The 20,239-nt window shown below is 43.5% G+C and overlaps 1 pseudogene; it reads left to right on the top strand.

Annotated features, from left to right (window-relative positions):
• Window positions 1-6,565: 6,565 nt before the first annotated feature.
• Window positions 6,566-7,814, top strand: LOC125147625 (nucleoside diphosphate kinase, mitochondrial-like; annotated as a pseudogene).
• Window positions 7,815-20,239: the final 12,425 nt, after the last annotated feature.

The following is a 20,239-nucleotide window of genomic DNA, read 5'->3' as shown; positions in this document are numbered from 1 at the left end:
TCGATATAAATCGTTCTTCAGGTGTTGGTTCCTTATGGGGGAGCCATGGTAGAGTGGTAGGTGCCCTCTGAAAAATGGGAATGTGCTTAATGGGGATGGCAGAAATAGGCCAAGCGTTACCTGTTACCTCCACCTGTCACCTGTCGGGTGAGGTTGTTGGACTGGGTGTTTTCCTAGGTCCTTTTTTACCATTCAGAGGGCCCATGATTCCATGCTTTCAGCCCAGACCCCAGTTACGCTAAGAGGTTCAGCAGCACACAAGCAAAGACGACAAAGCGCCTTGGAAGTTTGGCCTTGGAATTTAGGAAAAACAAAGATGGCCTGCTCAGATTCGCCAGAAGTAAAGAATACGTGTGGTCAAGCATACTCAGCTCCCCCAGTGGTTCCTCAACATTCCACTAAATGACGCTCCACAGTGACCTGCACATGTACGCGTGTGGGCATACGTGTGCCGTGTGATTTTTCCCTAAAGAGTCAGGCTCCAAGATGGATGATCCAACCCACTGTGTTGGACTTATCTGTGCAGGGAGGGTGCTGACCGAGGGAAGCCAAAAAAAGAATCTGAAAACATAAGGAAGCTATAAAATGGGGAAATGTTTTGAAGCCAAAGTCCTGCTTCCACTGTGAGATTTTCTGTTTGCTTTTTGTTCTGCGTGGGTGATGGTTCCTTATTTGGACCTTGAGGAAAGCTACTCCCTTAGCCAACATAGGCGCACTAAAAATTGGACACCTCTAAGAGTTTTCCATTTTAGCAGGAGGAAGGGGTAGGCAAAAAAAGGCTCACTTCACAGGCATCCTTTTACTTCTCCCCAGTGGCGCTGTCCAGGGACACGGAAAGGCATATATACCCTCTTCCTGAACCTCTGAGGGACACTGTTCTGTTCTGGCATTTTTCTGAAGTGCCTGGCTTGATCACCTTGCTTCGGCTAATGACAGGTCCGGGTAATAAAGTGACAATAATGCCTGATGATCCAAGGGTTAATGGGGAGATGTATGCATTTGCACAGAGTTTCATCATCTGCCTTCATAAGCTGATCACTACTGCTATAGGTACTTATGACAGGAGCCGCCTTGCGAAAGACATCAGTCCTCCATAAATACACCTTTCTTATTGACAAGATGTCTTTTAACCCTAATAGTAATGGAAGAAGGCCAATAAATGAAACATTTACTGCATAACTTGCCTTATTTTGGGGTGGTGTATGATTCCTTTCTAGCCGTCTCGAGAAAATGTTTTCAGCCTAATTTGCTCCCTAGAAATTTCGCTTGCTACAGTTATACGTCTATGACGTTTTATTGCCTGAAGCCAAGTCTGCATAAGAACTTTCTTAAGATATACTTATCCTAATGCCAGGCTACAGGAACTGGGCTGCTTTATGCTGAATTATTTGTGCTACCCTGATATACAGGATAGAGACTTCCCGACAGTCATTGCCATAGGGTAGGTCTAAGTGTTTCTGAGAAGGGGGGAAAAGGCAGAAAAAGGTGAAAAAAGTTTCATCTAGGTTGATTTGTGGAAGTCTTTAGAATTAATAATTGGGTCTGTATTTAACATATTAAAATGCCTGAGGTTTTCTTTTCTTTCTCTTTTTTTAAAAATAGCTTCAGTGACCCCATCCTTTCTTACAAAGCATCCTCACTGGCCCAAACTCATTGTTATGTTCAGAAATGTCATGGATATCCAAGCACCCTCCACAAAAACACGAGCACTTTAAACTGAGGCGAAGACAATGTCAGCCAGCATGGAGCGGTCTCACAAGGTGGTTTACGTCTGTTCAAGGGACAGAGCAGGTGAAATTTCAGGAGAGGACAATGCCATTGTTCCCCTTGTAATTTATCTAAGTGTGGGCTGATACACCTGCTTCTGGCCAAAAGCATCACGGGATAAAGGAGGTGAAGGATCGAAGGAGACGTCCAGGTCTAGAGTGTGAAGATTTTAGGCTTGGTTTCCCCCCAGGAATCCACACCAGCTTTGAGCCCTAGTCTGTCCTTGAGGAAGGACTAAATCTATGTCGAACGAATCACTTGAGACTGGACTGGATTGCAAAAAACCCCAGTTGTTTCTGCAAATTCCAATGATATTTGTGGATTCTATTTCCTAACGAAACCTTCATTTGAACAGGGGGGGAAAAAGGAAGAAGGATACATGATGAGTTCCGGCGTCCGGAGTGAGTTCGGGTCCCAGTGTAGACAACAGCCTGCAGCACGGGGTTGGGCCAGGAGGGAGGCTTCCGGTTGACTGTCATCCGCAGCCGACTCCGTTTCTTGGTAGCCTGAGGGCACACTGTAAATACCTAGAGCGGGAGGGAAGGCATTAATCGTTATTTCTTAAAGGTTCCAGGATGCCAAGAGTGAGAGGTTATAATGACCTCAAAACCCCATAAGAAGCGCAAGGACCCCTCCCAGAACCCCCTCGCTTGGAAAGGTGGCCTTTCTCCATGCGTGTGTACCCAGACACTGATTCTGCCACGCTTTCTAGCGACAGTCCAGGTCCTTGATGTCTGTCACGGCACAGGCGTAAACATTCTTTCCCTCTACCCAGCCAAGGGCTCTGCTCCTGGAGAAACCTCAGTCCTGGGCAGGGAAGAATCCGCAGAGGCCCCGCCCACTTTCCCTTCCCCCTCCTGCCAGGGTTCATGGGGGGAGGGGGGCAGGAGGTCATGTGAATGATGGTGCCTACTATGCCTGTGAGACCCTCCTAGCTCTTCCAGGCCCTGCCACCCACCTGCATCCCCAACAGGCAAGGTGATGACTCTAGAAACCAAATGGGGCATTTCTTAGGGAAGGATCGGCTATCATTGTCTTTCAGCTTTTTCTTCTTTGAAGGAAACTTGCCTACCCTTCCTTAGGAGAAGCGTCTTTCTAATGTGATCATCTGGCCGCTGTTCATGTTTTGTTTTGTTTTATTTTATTTTATTTTATTTTATTTTATTTATTTTTGCCGGCTACAAAACAGCATGTATTATAGAGTTCTTTTTTTAAAAGGGAAATTGTTCAATAAAAATACTTGAAAGGATGTGCCCCAAAATGTCAACGAAGAAATTTTGACTTTCATTTTTCTGCTTTTTTATACTATCTGGTTCTGTTTGGGATTAACACCTGGGTACGGGTTATTTGCACAATCATAAAGGAAGATAACGCTTTTTTTCTCTTTTCATTTTTTTTTTTTTTAATTTTTTTTTCAACGTTTTTTTATTTATTTTTGGGACAGAGAGAGACAGAGCATGAACGGGGGAGGGGCAGAGAGAAAGGGAGACACAGAATCGGAAACAGGCTCCAGGCTCCGAGCCATCCGCCCAGAGCCTGACGCGGGGCATGAACTCACGGACCGCGAGATCGTGACCTGGCTGAAGTCGGACGCTTAACCGACTGCGCCACCCAGGCGCCCCTTTTTTTCTCTTTTCAAAAATGAATACTTTGACTTCCCTCCTCTCTTGTATCCATTCCAACTTTGGGGACGTTTCGAGGTACTTGTTTTTTGTTTTTTTTTTTTTAAACTATTTTAAATTTTTTTTTTCAACGTTTATTTATTTTTGGGACAGAGAGAGACAGAGCATGAACGGGGGAGGGACAGAGAGAGAGGGAGACACAGAATCGGAAACAGGCTCCAGGCTCTGAGCCATCAGCCCAGAGCCCGTCGCGCGGCTCGAACTCCCGGACCGCGAGATCGTGACCTGGCTGAAGTCGGACGCTTAACCGACTGCGCCACCCAGGCGCCCCCGAGGTACTTGTTGCTGACATTGCATCCAATACATAACTATGAGCCTCTGTCAAATATGCCCTCAGACTTGAATTTCAAAGCACATCAGTGGCAAAGGATCCCATGTCATGCCTTTAGTTTGAAAATTACTGATAAGCCCCATCCACCCTAAATGTGCTCAGTGACCTGCCTGCAGGTTTCACGGTGGCATCCTTTGTGTGTGAAAGGGGATCGTCCTTCTATAAACCTTTTCTCATGCATTTACTGTTCACAGCACCGTGTGAAGTAGAGGGCAAGTGTAATTACCCATTTTACAGGTAAGGAAACTGAGGGTCCAAGAGATCCAGGCAGGCCGAGCATCACATGGCTGAGGGTAGCCAGGCTGAGACTGGGATTCAAGTTTCCTGATTCCGGGTAGAGGTCTTTTTTTGCTACTGGTTCCTGGGCCAACCCAACAACGGAATCACCCTCACGAGTTTTCTGCGATGTATCGGGGGTAAAAAGAGGAGCCTGGCAAAAAGATCATTTCCTTTGAAGTAAAACTCACACCCAGCCCTCAGCTACACTGTGAATTGGATAGTATTTGTCCTCAAGGCCCACCTCTCCCCGCCCCCCTCCCCCCACCATGCTTGTGGGATGCCCAGGGCTCTCCCCTCAACTTATCCCATTCCTTACATTCCCAGTCCCTAAACAGCACCAGGTCTGTCAGCCTGGGTGCCATTGACATTTTGGACTGAGTGATTCTTTGTTGTGCAGGGTTGTCCTGGATGTTGTTGGACACTGAGCAGCATCTCTGGTCTCTACCCACTAGCTGACATTGACACTGCGCCCTCAGTTGTAACAGTAAAAACAAAAACAAAAAGACCTCTAGGAATTGTCATATGTCCCCTGGAGGCCGGGGGGGGGTATGGAGCAAAATCACCCCCGCTGCTCTACACCGAAACCCCCCTCTCTGGAAGGCACATGATAACCCCATTCCTTTTTTTAAATTTTTTTTTTTTTAATGTTTATTTATTTTTGAGACAGAGAGAGACACAGCATGAACGGGGGAGGGGCAGAGAGAGAGGGAGACACAGAATCGGAAGCAGGCTCCAGGCTCTGAGCCATCAGCCCAGAGCCCGACGCGGGGCTCGAACTCCCGGACCGCGAGATCGTGACCTGAGCTGAAGTCGGAGGCTTAACCGACTGAGCCACCCAGGCGCCCCAATAACCCCATTCCTGATAGTAAGTCACTTAGTCCTCTGACCATCTCCCCCTTCCCCCTGTCAACCAGGGGCTGTCTCAGAATGGCCTAGGGAGTTTCTTTAAATTGTGACATTTCCACTCCCTGCTGAGAACCTATGCCCTGCACAAGAAGGCATCTTGGTCTCACCGGATGAGCTCACATCTTGACTCTGCCATGTCTGAATGTGTGCCCTGAGGTCCATCCAAAAATCATTCTAACTCTCTTTGCTCATATCAAGTGGGGACATAAGACCTATGTCTGAGTGTTATCATTAGAATTCCATGAAATAGCATGTCAACTTGCCTTGATCATAGAGATCTTCAATCAGGGCAGACTTTGTTACTCGCCTCCCGCGTCCAGATGGTAGATCGAATGCCCAGATTCGGCACAAGCATGGCACCGTGACAGGGCTCAGTGCACCTTAGCTCTACCGCTGTTATTCTATCCCTCCTAGTTACACCTCTCAAGGGTAGCTGGATTATACAAAGGAAAAGTGCCTGAACTCAAAACAAACACATCTGGAATGGTGGCTCTCAAACCAAAGACAAGCTGGAAAATTGCGGCAAAGAGTCTTTTGGATCTCTTAGTGGTGCTGTCCATCGGGAGGGGGCAGCCCCACCATAAGAGTGTCCCCAACCACCGTCCTCCCTCTGTCCCTCGAAGCAAATCCCTCCCACCCAGTTAGGGAGGGCAGCAAGACAGATTTCGAAAACCCCCAAGGCCTGGTCTCCAGTGTCTAGTAATTTAATAACACGCAGCCCTTCATAAACACTAATTAAGCAAGAGCGCTGCTCCTGGTGAAGGAAGCCCGCCACCCTCCCACCCCAGGCCTCTGCTTTCAGGTGGGAGGCCACTGAGAGGTGCTCCCCCCCCCCCCCCGCCCCCGCCCGGAGAAGTGGTTTGCCTAGGGCTAAAGAGGAAAGAAAAAAAGGCAAGTCAAATGGGAAGAAGAGAACCCTTGTGGGGTTCGGTCCAGTCAAGGCTGTTACGGGTTACTCTGGACTGGAGCATCCCCTATAGATCAGGGGCTCTTCTGGCTCTTGTGCTTCTTAGGGGAGGGTGTCAGAGACCCCTTTGAGAATCCGAAGCTAGCTTTGGGAAAGCTAGCACCTGGGAAATGCGCTCACACTTTTAAAATTTTGCAAATACACTTGGACCTGGAACAACGCCGGGGGGCGGGGGCCAGGGGGTAAGGGGCGCTGACCTCCTTACACACACACAATAGATGATGCATGTTTAACTTTTGACTCCCCCCAAATCAATTACTAATAGCCTGCTATTGACCAGAAGCCTTACTGATAACATCAACAGTCAATTAACACATACTGTGTATGCTCTGTGTATTATATACTGTGTTCTTACCATAAAGTAGGCTAGAGAAAAGAAGTTATTAAGAAAGCAATAAGGAAGAAAAGATACATTTACACTCCTGCACTGTAAGAACATCCATGTATAAGTGGACCCGCGCAGCTCCAAGCGGTGTTGTTCAACGACCAACCGCACTCTGAACTTATTAAAATTTCCTGCCCTAAGTAATTATAAGTCAGGTCTGATGTTTGGCGAGCCTTTTACAGTTTTAGGAGCACTTTCCAAGAGGCAAGCGGGAGAATGAGGAGGCGCAGCACGTGGGTTCTAGAATGATGGGCGTATACCCGTCAGTGCCACTCACCAGCTGGGTTGCCCTCAACAAGGTATTGCGCCTCTCTGCACCCCCATTTCCTCCCTGCCTAACATGAAGTTAGTAGGATAGCTCTTGTTAAAATGATTTCTGCTTAACAGATGAAGAAACTGAGACTTGGACAAACTGAACCCAAAAGGCTACCGTTTGAACCCAGGACTCCTGGCTCTTCCTTTATCATTCTATCAAAACTTTTTAAACTTTTTTGTGGAAGGAGAACATTCGTAAAGTGCACAAGCCGCGAACACTCCCCTCGCTGAATTCTTGCTAATAGACACACCCAGGTAACTACCATCCACATTAGGATAATAGGATATTATCAAAACCGCAGAAGCCATCCTCCTGCGCCCTCCAAGTCAATGTCCCCGCAAAGTAGGGTTCCCAGATTTAGCAAATAAAAATAGTGTCTTGGACGTGCTTACAGTAAGACATTAGTCTAAAGCTGGAATTCAAATCTTACCGGGTGGGCTGTATTTTATCTGGCAACCCCACCTCAAAAGCAACCAGTAGTTTGACTTACGATTCTAGATTAGTTTTGCCGTTCATAGAAATGGAATCCTAGAGTGCGCAGTCTTTTGGTGCAGGCTTCTATTGTTTAACATGTGCATGAAATTCAACAGTGTAGCGGCAGCATTTGGCCCTCAGCCAGAGGCCCTCGGGTGGGCAGACACGGGCGGCCTCTTGGGGCACGCCATCCTGTGGGGGCTGCTGCATGGCCCGCGAGTCACGGGTCCAAGCCCACTCACACACTCCATCTCCAGGGGTCCTCCTGGACCCGGGAGCTAGCGGACCTTGGTGGCGGTGAAGCCACAGGGGTGCAGTGGTGGCTCACTGGGGATGTGATCCGGCGCTTTGAGAGGAGAACCTTCAAGCTGGTGGGGATGAAGGTGCTTCAGGCAACCAGACAGAGACTTTGCCCAGCACTGCCATGACCTGCAGAAGAAGCCCTTCTACCCAGCCCTCATCAGCTATAGGAGCTCTGGCCCCATGGCGGTCATGGTCTGGGAAGACCCCAAAGGGGTCTGCTCTTCAAGGGCCATGACAGGACACATGGACTCAGCTGAGACTTCCCCCGGCACCACGGAGGAGGTGGGAACTTCAGCAGACACATCATCATCCAGGCCAGCGACTCCATGGAAGGTGCCCAGAGGGAGACCCAGCTATGGTTCCAGAGCACTGAGCAGGCGGACTGGGCAGACAAAGGCCACTAGAGTAGGCTCTACCCAGCCTGGGCACTCGGGCTGCCCTCAGCCACCCCAGCAGCCCCCCAGGATCAACTACTTCTGTCCATAAGAACTTGAGCCCACACCCAAGGTCTGCCCATCTGTCCCAGACCACTTCCCTGTCCACCCCAGCCCAGAGGGGTTGAGCCACCAACTTCAAGTGACTTTTAATATCCCAAGCCACTTCAGACGGGACCAAATCCTTTCTGTACAAAACTGCCAGGCAACCTTTGGGATGTCTCCAAAAGTGTGTAGTATGACTTTCCCTCCCCCAAAGGGGGGGCATTAAAATTTACTGTGTGGGGTGCCTGGGTGGCTCAGTCGGTTAAGCCTCTGACTTTAGCTCGGGTCATGATCTTACAGTTTGTGTGTTCGAGCCCTACATTGGGCTCTGCTGTCCATGCAGGGATCCTGTCCCCCTCTCTCTCTGCCCCTCCCCTGCTCTATCTCTCTCACTCTCAAATAAACATTTAAAAAAAGACTTTAAAAAAATTCACTGTGTTCTTCATGGGGGTGGATTGCTTATTACAGTTTGTGCCATCTCTGAGGCAGGGATGAGGACTTTACCCACAGTTGTAAGAGTTTGAGAGTAGAAATAAAGCTTACCCTTTCATACACACACACACACACACACACACACACACACCAATGTAACAACAATTATTTTTCATTAATGTACAGCATTTTACTGTACACAATGGCAAACAAATTTATAATATATAATCAGTAGAAGTTTATTCATTGTATATTGTAAATATATACATATACATATACATATACATATACATATACATATACAATGAATATGAACTTCTAGGTTATTTTCAGCCAGGACAAGGATGGCTACTATAAATATTCTTGTACATGGTGTTTTTCGTTAATATATGAATGCTTCTCAGGAGCCTGGGTGGCTCAGTCAGTTGAACGTCCAACTTCGGCTCAGGTCATGATCTCACAGTTCATGAGTTTGAGTCCTGTGTCGGGCTTTGTGCTGACAGCTCAGAGACTGGAGCCTGCTTCAGCTTCTGTGTCTCCCTCTCTCTCTTTCTGCCCCTTCCCTGCTCATGCTCTGTCTCTGTCTCTCAAAAATGAATAAATGTTAAAAAAATTAAAAAATATATATATATATATGAATGTTTCTCTATTGGGTAAACACCTAGGGGTAACATTTCTGTAACATCAGGGTCTACATGGGTTCAGCTTTAATAGCTAGTACCAAATTTCTCCAAAGTTGTTGAACCGATTCATTCAAGAATGCACAGAGAGATCCATTTTCATCACCTGGTATTGTCCATTTCCTCCCTTTTATGGTAAGGGTAAAGTGGTATCTCATTGTGGTGTTAATTTGTATTTCCCTAATAACTAATGATTTGGGGCATCTTTTCACATGCTTACTGTCATAAGATGCTTATTGAAGTCTATTGCCCATTTTAAAAAATGGTGTGTCTTTTTCTTATTGATTTGTAAGAATTCTTTACATATTCTAGATATAAGACCTTTGTCAGACATAGGTTTTGTAAATATCTTCTCCCTCTCTGTGGCTTGTTTTGCACTCTCATAATGGTACGTTTGGATGAACAGAAACTTTTAACCTATATGGGATTACTTTTGTGTGGGCTGTGTAAGAAATCTTGACCCCCAAGGGAGGTCATAAAGATATCTTCCTAGAGGCGCCTGGGTGGCTCAGTTGGGTGAGCATCCGACTTCAGCTCAGGTCGTGATCTCATTGTTTGTGAGTTTAAGCCCCATGTCAGGCTCTGTGCTGACAGCTCAGAGCCTGGAGCCTAATTCAGATTCTGTGTCTCCCTGTGTCTCTGCCCCTGCCCTGCTCATGCTCTGTCTTTGTCTCTCTCTGTCTCTCTCTGTCTCTCTGTCTCTCTCTCTCTCTCTCTCTCAGAAATAAACATCAAAAAAATAAACATTAAAAAATAAATATTAAAAAATAATTTATATAAATAAATAAATAAATAAATAACATATATCTTCCTATGTTACCTTTCCATTTGATTTCTCACATTCAGAGTTACTGGACCAATTTCTTTGTCTATCATATGTACAGTCCAATTAATTCAAAAATTATTTCCCAGCTTCATAATATTCCAGAATCTGTGTTCATATTTGTTAATATCATCATTAGATAGTTTCTTTCCATCCAATACGGAATTTCTAAGTATATTGCCATGTGCCAAGGCATTGTGTTTAATACTAAGAACTTAAACCTTGAGCTGGGCATGGAGGTAATTTTCTCAGAGCTCCTAGCGTGTGGTCTGTCCACATCCACCTATGTCTCCTGCCTCCACCCACTGTGTCTCCATAGATTCCCTTTAGGGGCAAAGTCCACTTAGATTTGCCTGTAAGGCTTGTGCTCCAGTCTGGGCAGGAAGAGGACGAGAATGTTCATGAGCAGTAATCCTTTGCAGCAGCTCCAGCTGAAGGTTCAAAGAGAGAGACTGAAACCTGGATCATTTGTGAGTTGTAGGTCCCTGTGCCAAGTAAGAGCCTGTATTCCAGCCAACTCGGTGGCGGCAAAGATCCGTTGTCCAGTCACTTGGAGTGGCTCGAAAATGCTTGGGGCGGCTGAAATGTCAGTAACAGGAGAAGTGATAAACTATGAATGACTTGTGGTACCTGATTGTATCGTAACTATTCTGCTTTGCTGGCCTCACTAGTTCTTCCCATCAATCGTCAATCACATAACTAACACCCAACTACTAATTCTTAGGCTCGGGAAGGTGGTCATTTAGGAAATAGCAACCTCCACCTCAATTCCAGTGTCCATCCTTTGGAGACTTTTTGGTGCTGTTCCAGAACATAAACTTTTAACATAAACAAACCCGACCTGCTACCCTTGTATCTTGGGCTCCTTAGATTTTAGGACTCTCTTTGGGGCTTAGGGCTCATTATCTGGTTCTTCCTAGCCCCTGGCCACCTCAAATTTGAACACCCCACCCACCCCAGGGAGCCCCAGACTCCAAAATTGACCACCAACATTGATGGCTCTTGTCCCAGACGAGCTGACCAAAACTTCTGCAAGCGATGGGGTCTAGACATTGTGGGAGAAGGGTGCTTCCTCTTCCATTTTCCTGCTCTATATTCCCTCTAGTTTCCTGCACCAGCCACTCCCCAATCCCTCTAGTGAAGGCTGAGATATTCTGGATGATGCCTTCCTACTTAGGACTCCCTTAGCCAAAGAGCTCTACCTGGGTGGCAGATAGCCCTTTCCTAAATAGAGGGAGGATTACAAGGGTAGGGGGTCAGAGCCACAGAATTGAAATGCAAATGTAGGTTCTTAACCCTTAATGTAGTTTTTAAAAGTAAGGAAAGAAAAGAGAGAGTTTTCTGAGAACACGTTACACATGAAAATGGGGCACCTGGCTGGGTCAGTCCGTAAAGTATGCCACCGTTGATCTTGGGGTGGTGAGTTCAAGCCCCCCAGTTGAGGGTAGAGATTACTTTTAAACAATGTTTGTGCCCATTGGCGATGGTTAAAAGTTGAATAAAGATAAACAAACAAACAAACAAACATGAAAATGTACCAAGAATCTCCAATGGCGATGGCGTATGTTTTTGATTTGAGGGTGGGACAGCGAGGTAAGCTTCTGTGATGACCAGGCCAGAGGCAGAAAGGAACCTTTACTAGACCTGGCAGCCGAGGGGCGCAAGACCACAGGAGCAAACAGAAGGAGCCTGGAGGAAGATCACAGGCCAGTGCGAGGCCTGACCATGAATGGGTCAGAGAAGCAGCCCAATCCCTGCTGCAGGACAAATACAGGCATTTAAAGGGAACTAGGGCTTGTATGAGCAGCACTGGGAGAAGACTGCGTCAACTGTGTTCTACACTCCAAAGTTAGAGGCTCCCACTGGGAGCTTAACAGGAAAGACCTGACTCCTTCAGAGACAAAGGACTCAGGAGGGCCGAGTCCTATGATCATCGAGCATAGAAGGTGCTGGAAACAAAGGGGACTATTTTCTCCATACCTGAGCCCAGGGGCCCTTGACAACTCCAGGCTCTATTTAACCCTGCTCTACTTAATTTCCTCAAGAGAAAGTGCCCTCACTGTGGACTCAAGCTCGCTTTCTCTGGAAGCCGCTGGAGGTGACTTTTGTTAAGGAACTGTTTCCTCTGTCACAGGAATGGCTGTTAGGAGGAAACCAAAGGGTTGAGATCTGTTCTGGAGAGCAAGTCAAGGAGGTAGAATGTGCACATCCCATGTGCAAAGGCTCAGGCCTTTGTTATTACTAATATTCTTATTATAATACCCTGGGGCCGTCAACCCCACTGAAGAAAGGAAGAGGAAGCAGGTGAGTGCCATTTTGGAGACATAGCTCTGCACTCTGAACTGAGTCTCTTACCCCAGGTTGATCCCAACGGCTCTCCGAGGGTTCCTGATGTGGACGTAACTCAGGGGTTTGTGAACTTCGAGGAATACCTTGCATCTTTATTTTTACTGAGCTCTCACTGAAATTCAGCATTTCCTCCTATTCCCAATGTGGGCAACAAACTAATAGTAGTAGCAGCAACTGTGACCTTTTTTAAAAACAATTATTAACCTTATAGTGAAACATTCTCGATTATGTCATGCGTTACAAGCCCATATTACTTGTAATATGGGAATAATAATAAAATATAATTTATAAAACCAAAAATCTGTAATTCTCCAAACAACTGGTAGGCCCACATGTATTTCCCATATTAGTATTATTATTTTTTATATGTTTATTTATTTATTTGGTGGGGAGGGGCAGAGAAAGAGGGAGAGAATCTCAAGCAGGCTCCATGCTGTCAGTGCAGAGCCCGACTCCAGGCTTGAGCTTGTGACTGTGAGTTCATGCCCTGAACTGAAATCAAGAATTGGTTACTTAACAAACTGAGCCACCCAGGCACCCCTGTATTTCCCATACTATAAGCAAACTTATATAATATAATAAAGGTCGAGAAGCCACTAATCTACTTTATGAGGCTGGCCTTGATCCCCAAACCAAAACTAGACAACAAGGGATAAGGCATAATAATAAAACTTCACCTCTCCCAGGAAGCCTGCTCCAGTGACAATGCTGTGAATGAGACTCAGTTTCTCACTCTATTTCTTGTCTTTGCTTCCTTAGTGTTGGCGTCTGTGATTATAACACTACTGGAAATCACAGATTTTTTTTTAACGTTTATTATTTAAAAAAATTTTTTTTTAATGTTTCTTTATTTTTGAGACAGAGAGAGACAGAGCATGAATGGGGGAGGGGCAGAGAGAGAGAGGGAGACACAGAATCTGAAGCAGGCTCCAAGCTCTGAGCCATCAGCCCAGAGCCCGACGCGGGGCTCGAACTCACAGATGGCGAGATAGTGACCTGAGCTGAAGTGGGACGCTTAACTGACTGAGCTACCTAGGCACCCCTTTTTTGAGACAGCCAGCGAGTGCATGTGTGCCTGTGCAAGTGGGGGAGGGGCAGAGAGAGGGGAATAGAGGATGTTAAAGCAGGCTCTGCACGGACAGCAACAAGCTCAGCTCAATGTGGGGCTCGAACTCACAAACTGCAAGATCGTCACCTGAGCCGGAGTCAGATGCTCAACTGACTGAGCCACCCAGAAGCCCCAATCACAGATATTTTTATGTCATATTATGATGGTTGGAAACCTTGAAATATCATTTATATTCATCATTAATTCTAAATCACAGAAGTTTTTAGACTTGCCTTAATAAAGAAGCACTTAAGTAATCACATCACAAATTTGTTTTTTAAAAATATTTTGACAGCTGTATTTCAATATAATTGGGCTCTTTTGTAATCCTGTGTGTATTTTTAATTTGTTTTTTACTTTTTGTATCTTTATTGAGGTATAACTGACCATATGATGAGCTACCTCTATTTGAAGTATACAATTGATAAATTATGACGTATGTCTACGCTTGTGAAATCATCACCACAATGAAGACAGTGAACCTGTCCATTGCCCACAGTCGTTTCCTCATGTTCATTTGGAATTCCTCCCTCTTGCCCCTCCTCAGACCCCAAGCCCCAGAGAAATCTAGTCTGCCTCTTCTAGAACTTTATATAAGTAGAGTTATACAGTAGGCACTCTTATTTTTAAATGTGTCTTTCCTTATTTAGCATAATGATTTTGAGGTTTGTCTATACTGCTTGATGTATCACTAGTTCCTGTTTGGTTTGTTTCTGAATGGTATTATATTGTGCAGTTAAACATTAATTGTTTATCCATTCACCAATTGATGGGTCTTTGTATTGTTTCCAGTTCTTGGCTATTACAAACAAAGATGCGTTGAACATTGGTGTATATGTCTTTGTGTGGACACAGGCTTTCATTTCTCTCAGGTCACTGCCTAGGGGTGGAACAAACAGCTAGGTCAAATAGGAGGTTTGTATTCAACATCATAAGAAACTGCCAAACTTTCCCCCCAAGAGTTTGTAGTACCTACATTCCCACCAAATGCAGTGAAGGAAAACTCCAGTTGCTCCACGTCCTCATCAACATTTGGTGTGGTCAGCCTTGTTAATTTTAGGCATTTTAAGAAATGCCAGGCGGTATCTCACTGTGGTGTTGGTTTACATTTCCTGGTGACTAATGAGAGTGAGCTTGTATTCCTGTGCTTAGTTACAATCTGTATACCTTCTTTGGCGATGAGCCTGTTCAAACTTTTTGCTCATTTTCTATTGGCTTGCCTGTTTTATGATTTAGTTTTGAGAGTTTTGATATATTCTGGATTCAAGTCTTTTATCAGATATTGTTTGGAAAACATTTTTCGCCCATGTTTGGTTTGCCTTTCATCCTTTTGACAGTGTTTTCTGAAGAGCAGAGGTTCTTAATTTGATGAGGGCCCAGTTTATCAATTCCTGTGTATATGTGGATTGTCTTTTTGGTATCAGATCTAAGTAATCTTTGCCTAACCAAAGGTCACAAAGATTTCTCCTGTGCTTTCTTCTAGAAGTTCTATAGTTTTAGGTTTAACATATAGGTCTGGGATCCATTTTGAATTAATTTTTTAGATGGTGCAAGCAAGGTATAGATCTAAATTCCTTTTTTTTTTTTTTTTTTTACTTCATACAGATATCCAATTGCCCTGGCACCATTCGTTGAAAAGATTATGCTTTTTCCACTGAATTGCTTTTGCATTTTTGTGGGAAATACTTGATTATGTATGTATGAGTCTATTTCTGAACCCTCTATTCCTTTCCACTGACCTATTTATCTATCTTTACACAATACCATATTGTCTTGATTGTTGTAGCTTTCTAATGAGTCTTGAAGTCAGATAGTGTTCGTCCTCCAACCTTGTTCTTTTTTTAAAAAGTTGGTTTTTCTCTTTTTAGTCTTTTGCATTTTCATATGAACTTTATAAGCAGCTTGTTGATTTCTATGAAACAGCCTCCTGGGATTTTAATAGGGATTGCACCAGATCAAGGGATCAACAAAGTTTCTCTGTAGAGAGCCAAGTGGTAAATGTTTTAGACCATACAGTCTCTGTTGCAATGATTCAACTCTGCCATTGTAGCATGAAAGCAGCCATAGCCAACGCAGAAGCATAGGAGTGTGGCTGTGTTCCAATAAAATGCTATTTATAAAAACAGGTGGTGGGCTGGATTTGGCCTATGGGCTATGGTTTGCCTATCCCTGCTATAGATCAGTTTGGGGAAAACTGACATCTTAACAAAATGGAGTCTTCTCTTTCATGAACATGGTAAGTTTCTCCATGAATTTAGACATTCTTTAATTTTTTAAAATAGACTTTAATTTTTAGAACGTCGTACAAAAGAACTGAGAAGCTAGTACAGAGATCCCCATATATTGTGTGCCCAGTTTCCTCTACTGTTAACATCTTACAGTAGTATGATTACAATTGATGGACCAATATTAATATAACGTTATTAGCTCCAGTCTGTGGTTTATTTAGGAATTCTTAGTTTTTCCCTAATGTCCTTTTTCTGTTCTGGGATCATATCCAAGCTATCTCATTATATTTAGTTGTCATGTCTCTTTAGATCCCTCTTGGGTATGACAATTTCTCCAATATTCTGTGTTTTTGATAAGTATTGGCCAATATTTTGGAGGATACCCCAGTGTTGGAATTTTTCTGATGATTTTCTCATGAAGACTGGGGAAATGGGTTATTAGGAGGAAAACCACAAAGGTAAAGTGTCAGTTTTATCACATCACATCAAATGTACATATGTCAACATGATTTATGACTGTTGATGTTGGCCTTGATTTTCTGGCTAAGATGGATTTGTCAGGTTTCTTCACTGTCACTCTTTTTTCCATCTTTCCATACTGTACACTTTGTTTTTGTTTAGAATTTTGTTAGCATTTTTTTTTAAGTAAACCCTACCCCAATGTAGGATTCGAACTCATGATCCTGAGATCAAGAGTCACATGTCCTACCAACCGAGCCAGCTAGGTGTCCCTATACTGTGCACTTTGGAAGGAAGTCACTATGTGCAGCTCACACCTAAGGAAGGAGAAGTTAGAACTTCTCTAATTTATTTTAATGTTTATTTCTTTTTGAGAGAGCGTAAGTGGGAGAGGGGCAGAGAGAGGGGGACAGAGGATCTGAAGGGGGCTCTGTGCTGACAGGCTGACAGGAAAAAGCCCAATGTGGGGCTTGAACCCACGAAATGCGAGGTCATGACCTGAGCCGATGTCAGTCGCTCAACTGACTGAGCCACACAGGTGCCTCTCTATTTTAACAAATTTTGACATTTTTGGTGCACAGATATTACACATCTTTTGTTAGATTTATCCATTAATATTGCATATTTGATACTAGTCCAGGAGCTACATTGTTTATGCTTTTGTAAATGTTATTTTTACATTTAGATTTCCAATTGTTCTTTGTTAATATATAAAAATACAGTTATAAAATGATTCCCTTTATTTCTGATATTATTTACTATGAAATCTACTTTGATGCTAATTTAGCTACTCCAGCTTTCTTTTGATTTATGTTAGCATTGTATATATTTTGTAATTCTTTTGCTTTCAAACTATGTGTCTTTTTCTAAGTTTATTTTTATTTCTTTTAAAGCTTATTTATTTATTTTAAGAGAGGCAGAGAGAGCGAGCGGGGGATGGGTAGAGAGAGAGAGAATCCCAAGCAGGCACTGTGCTGTCAGCACAGAGCCTGATGCAGGGCTCGAACCCATGAATCGTGAGATCATGACCTGAGCTGAAACCAAGAGCCAGTCACTTAACCAACTAAGCCACCAAGGCACCCCTATTTTTATTATTTATTTTGAGAGAGAGAGAGAGAAGCAAGGAAGGGGCAGAGAGAGAGAGGAAGAGAGAGAAAATCCCAAGCAGGCTCTGCACTGTCAGTGCAGAGCTGGATGCAGGGCTCAATCTCACAAACCCTGAGATCATGACCTGAGCTGAAATCAGGAATTGGATGTGTAACCAACTGAGCCATCCAGGTGCCCCATAAACTATTTGTGTCTTTATACTTAAAGTCATATCTTACGGCATCATATAGATAAACCTTGCTTTTTTATGCAATCTGACAATCTTTGCCTTTTGCTTGAGCTGTTCAGACTATTTACATCTAATGTGGGTATTACTATGGTTGGACTTAAATCAACCATCTTCATGGGAATCTATTCCCGAAGCCAAGAGAACACTGTATACACCGTATGTTACCTAACTTGACAATAAATTATATTAAATAAATAAACGAAAATAAATAATAAATAAATCTACCATTTTGCTATTTTTTTTTTTCTATATCCCGTCCATTCTTTACTCCCTTTTTCTCTTTTCACTTTCTTTTAGATTGACAGGACATTTTAATGATTCCATTTTATCATCTGTGTTAGCTTATTAACTATAACTTTTTGTTATATTATTTTGATGGCTGCCTTAGGGTTGCTAGCATATATCTTTAATGTATCACAGTCTTCCCTCAAGTGCTATTATTTTTCTTTACACGTGAAATAAGAATCTTACAATAGTATACTTCCATTTTTCTTCATCCAGTCTTTGTGTTATTATTGTCATATGTTTTGCCACCAAATATATTATAAACACCACAATACATTGCTGGTATTTTTGCTTTAAACAAATATCATCTGGGGCGCCTGGGTGGCTCAGTCGGTTAAGCGTCTGACTTCGGCTCAGGTTACGATCTCGCGGTCCGTGAGTTCGAGCCCCGCGTCGGGCTCTGGGCTGATGGCTCAGAGCCTGGAGCCTGCTTCCCATTCTGTGTCTCCCTCTCTCTCTCTGCCCCTCCCCCATTCATGCTCTGGCTCTCTCTGTCCCAAAAATAAATAAACGTTAAAAAAAATTTTTAAAAAAATCTTAAAAAAAGAAAATAAACAAATATCATTTAAAGAAATTTAAATAATAAGGAAACCATCTTATATTTACCCATGCTGTTGACATTTCTAATAGTCTTTATTCTTTTGTGTAAGTCTGGATTTCCAACTGATGATTTTTCTTCTTCCTGTAGGGCTTCCTTTAACAAATACATTCTTTCAACTTTTGTATGTCAAAAAAAAAGTGTTTTACTTTTGTTTTTGAAAGATACTTTTGCTGAGTACAAATTTCTAAGTTGCCAGTTGTGGGTTGGTTTTATGTTTTGTTTCAGTACTTTAAAATTTTTTTAAGTTTTCTTTAAAATAGTCCACTGTCTTCTTGTCTTGTTTTCCACAAGAATTCTACTGTCATCCTTATCTTTGTTCCTACGTGTGTGTGACTTTTATCTCTGAATGTTTTTCAATTTTTCTTTTTATCACTGGTTTTAAGCAGTTTTATTAAGATATACCTTGGGGCGCCTGGGTGGCTCAGTTGGTTAAGTGTCTGACTTCGGCTCAGGTCATGATCTCACGGTCCATGTGTTCGCAGGTCATGATCTCACGGTCCGTGGTTTCGAGCCCCGCGTCGGGCTCTGGGCTGGCAGCTCAGAGCCTGGAGTCTGCTTCAGATTCTGTGTCTCCCTCTCTCTGCCCCTCCCCTGTTCCTGCTCTGTCTCTCTCTGTCTCAAAAATAAATAAACACTAAAAAAAAAAAAAAAGATATACCTTGGTAGTGTAATTTTATTCAGATTTCTTGTGCTTGGGGTTTGTTGAACTTCTTCGAACTTTGTGTTTATATTTTTTAAGTCAACTTTGAAAAGCTTTTGATCATTATTTCCTCGAATATTTTATTCTTTGAAGATTCCAGTCACATATTTTGGGGGCTACTTGTGGTTGTCTCATAGCTCGGTGATGCTTTGTATATTTTTAACGGTCTTTCTCTTCTCTTTAATTTTGTGACTATTTCTATGTTTGCAAACCCACCAATCATTCTTCTGCAGTGTGTAATCTACTATTAATCACTTCCAGTGTATTTTTCATCTTAGACATTGTTTTCACCGCTAGAATTTCAAATAGGGGTATGTAGATAGATCATAGAGATGGAGTATATCTACATCTTTTATGTCTCTACTTAATATGCTCAATCTTTCCCACATCTTCTTAAGTATAATTGTCTTAATGCCCCTGTCTACGAATTCTATCAGTGGTATCATTTCTGAATCAGTTTTGATTGATCCACTGCATTTTATGCATGATGGGTTTTATTTTCCTGCTTCTTTTCATGCCAGTAACTTCCTACCACACATTAAACATCGGGAATTTTACTGTTGTGGGTGCTGGATATTTTTGTATTCTTTTTAAAAAATTTTTTTAAACGTTTTTTTTATTATTGAGAGACAGAGAGAGACAGAGTGTGAGCAGGGGAGGAGCAGAGAGAGGAGGAGATAGAATCCGAAGCAGGCTCCAGGCTCCGAGCTGTCAGCACAGAGCCCGACGCGGGGCTCGAACTCACAAACTGCGAGATCGTGACCTGAGCTGAAGTCGGACGCTTAACTGACTGAGCCACCCAAGCGCCCCTCAATATTTTTGTATTCTTATAAGTATTCGAAGTGCTCTTAAAGTTTGTTCTGGAGCATGGTTCTATTGCTTGGAGTCAGTTTGATTTTTTTTTTTTTTTTAAATTTCATTTGTAAGGCGTGTTGGGTGAGACCAGAGTAGCGTTTAGATTACAGCTAAATGTTCCCAGCTACTGAGACAAAACCATTCTGAGTACTTTACCTGACGCCCTCTAGGTTTTGAGGGTTTTAGTCCGGTTGATGAGAAGAGGAACCTGCTCTGGACGAAGTGTGAGCTCAAATAATTGTTTTCTATAGTCCTTCCAAGTGGTTCTTTTCCTGCCTTGCATGGTTTCTTCACACTCGTGTGCTGGTTACTCAGCTTAAGACTCAGTGGTGACCCTCTCCAGGCGTCCAGAGTTTTGTCTTTGTGCGTGCTCTCTCTTTGGTATGCTTTGCACACTCTAGCCACTTTGGCCTCCCCTTTCTCCCAGCTTCTTCTCGACTCAGAGAGACCACCAGCTCTCTGTCCTTGTACATAGTTTGGAAACTCTCCAGGCA

This window comes from Prionailurus viverrinus, chromosome D2, assembly GCF_022837055.1.
Source record: "Prionailurus viverrinus isolate Anna chromosome D2, UM_Priviv_1.0, whole genome shotgun sequence".
In the NCBI taxonomy this organism is placed as follows: domain Eukaryota; kingdom Metazoa; phylum Chordata; class Mammalia; order Carnivora; family Felidae; genus Prionailurus; species Prionailurus viverrinus.
The sequence above is the reverse complement of the archived record's forward strand: the minus strand, read 5'-3'. Positions and strand labels throughout refer to the sequence as shown.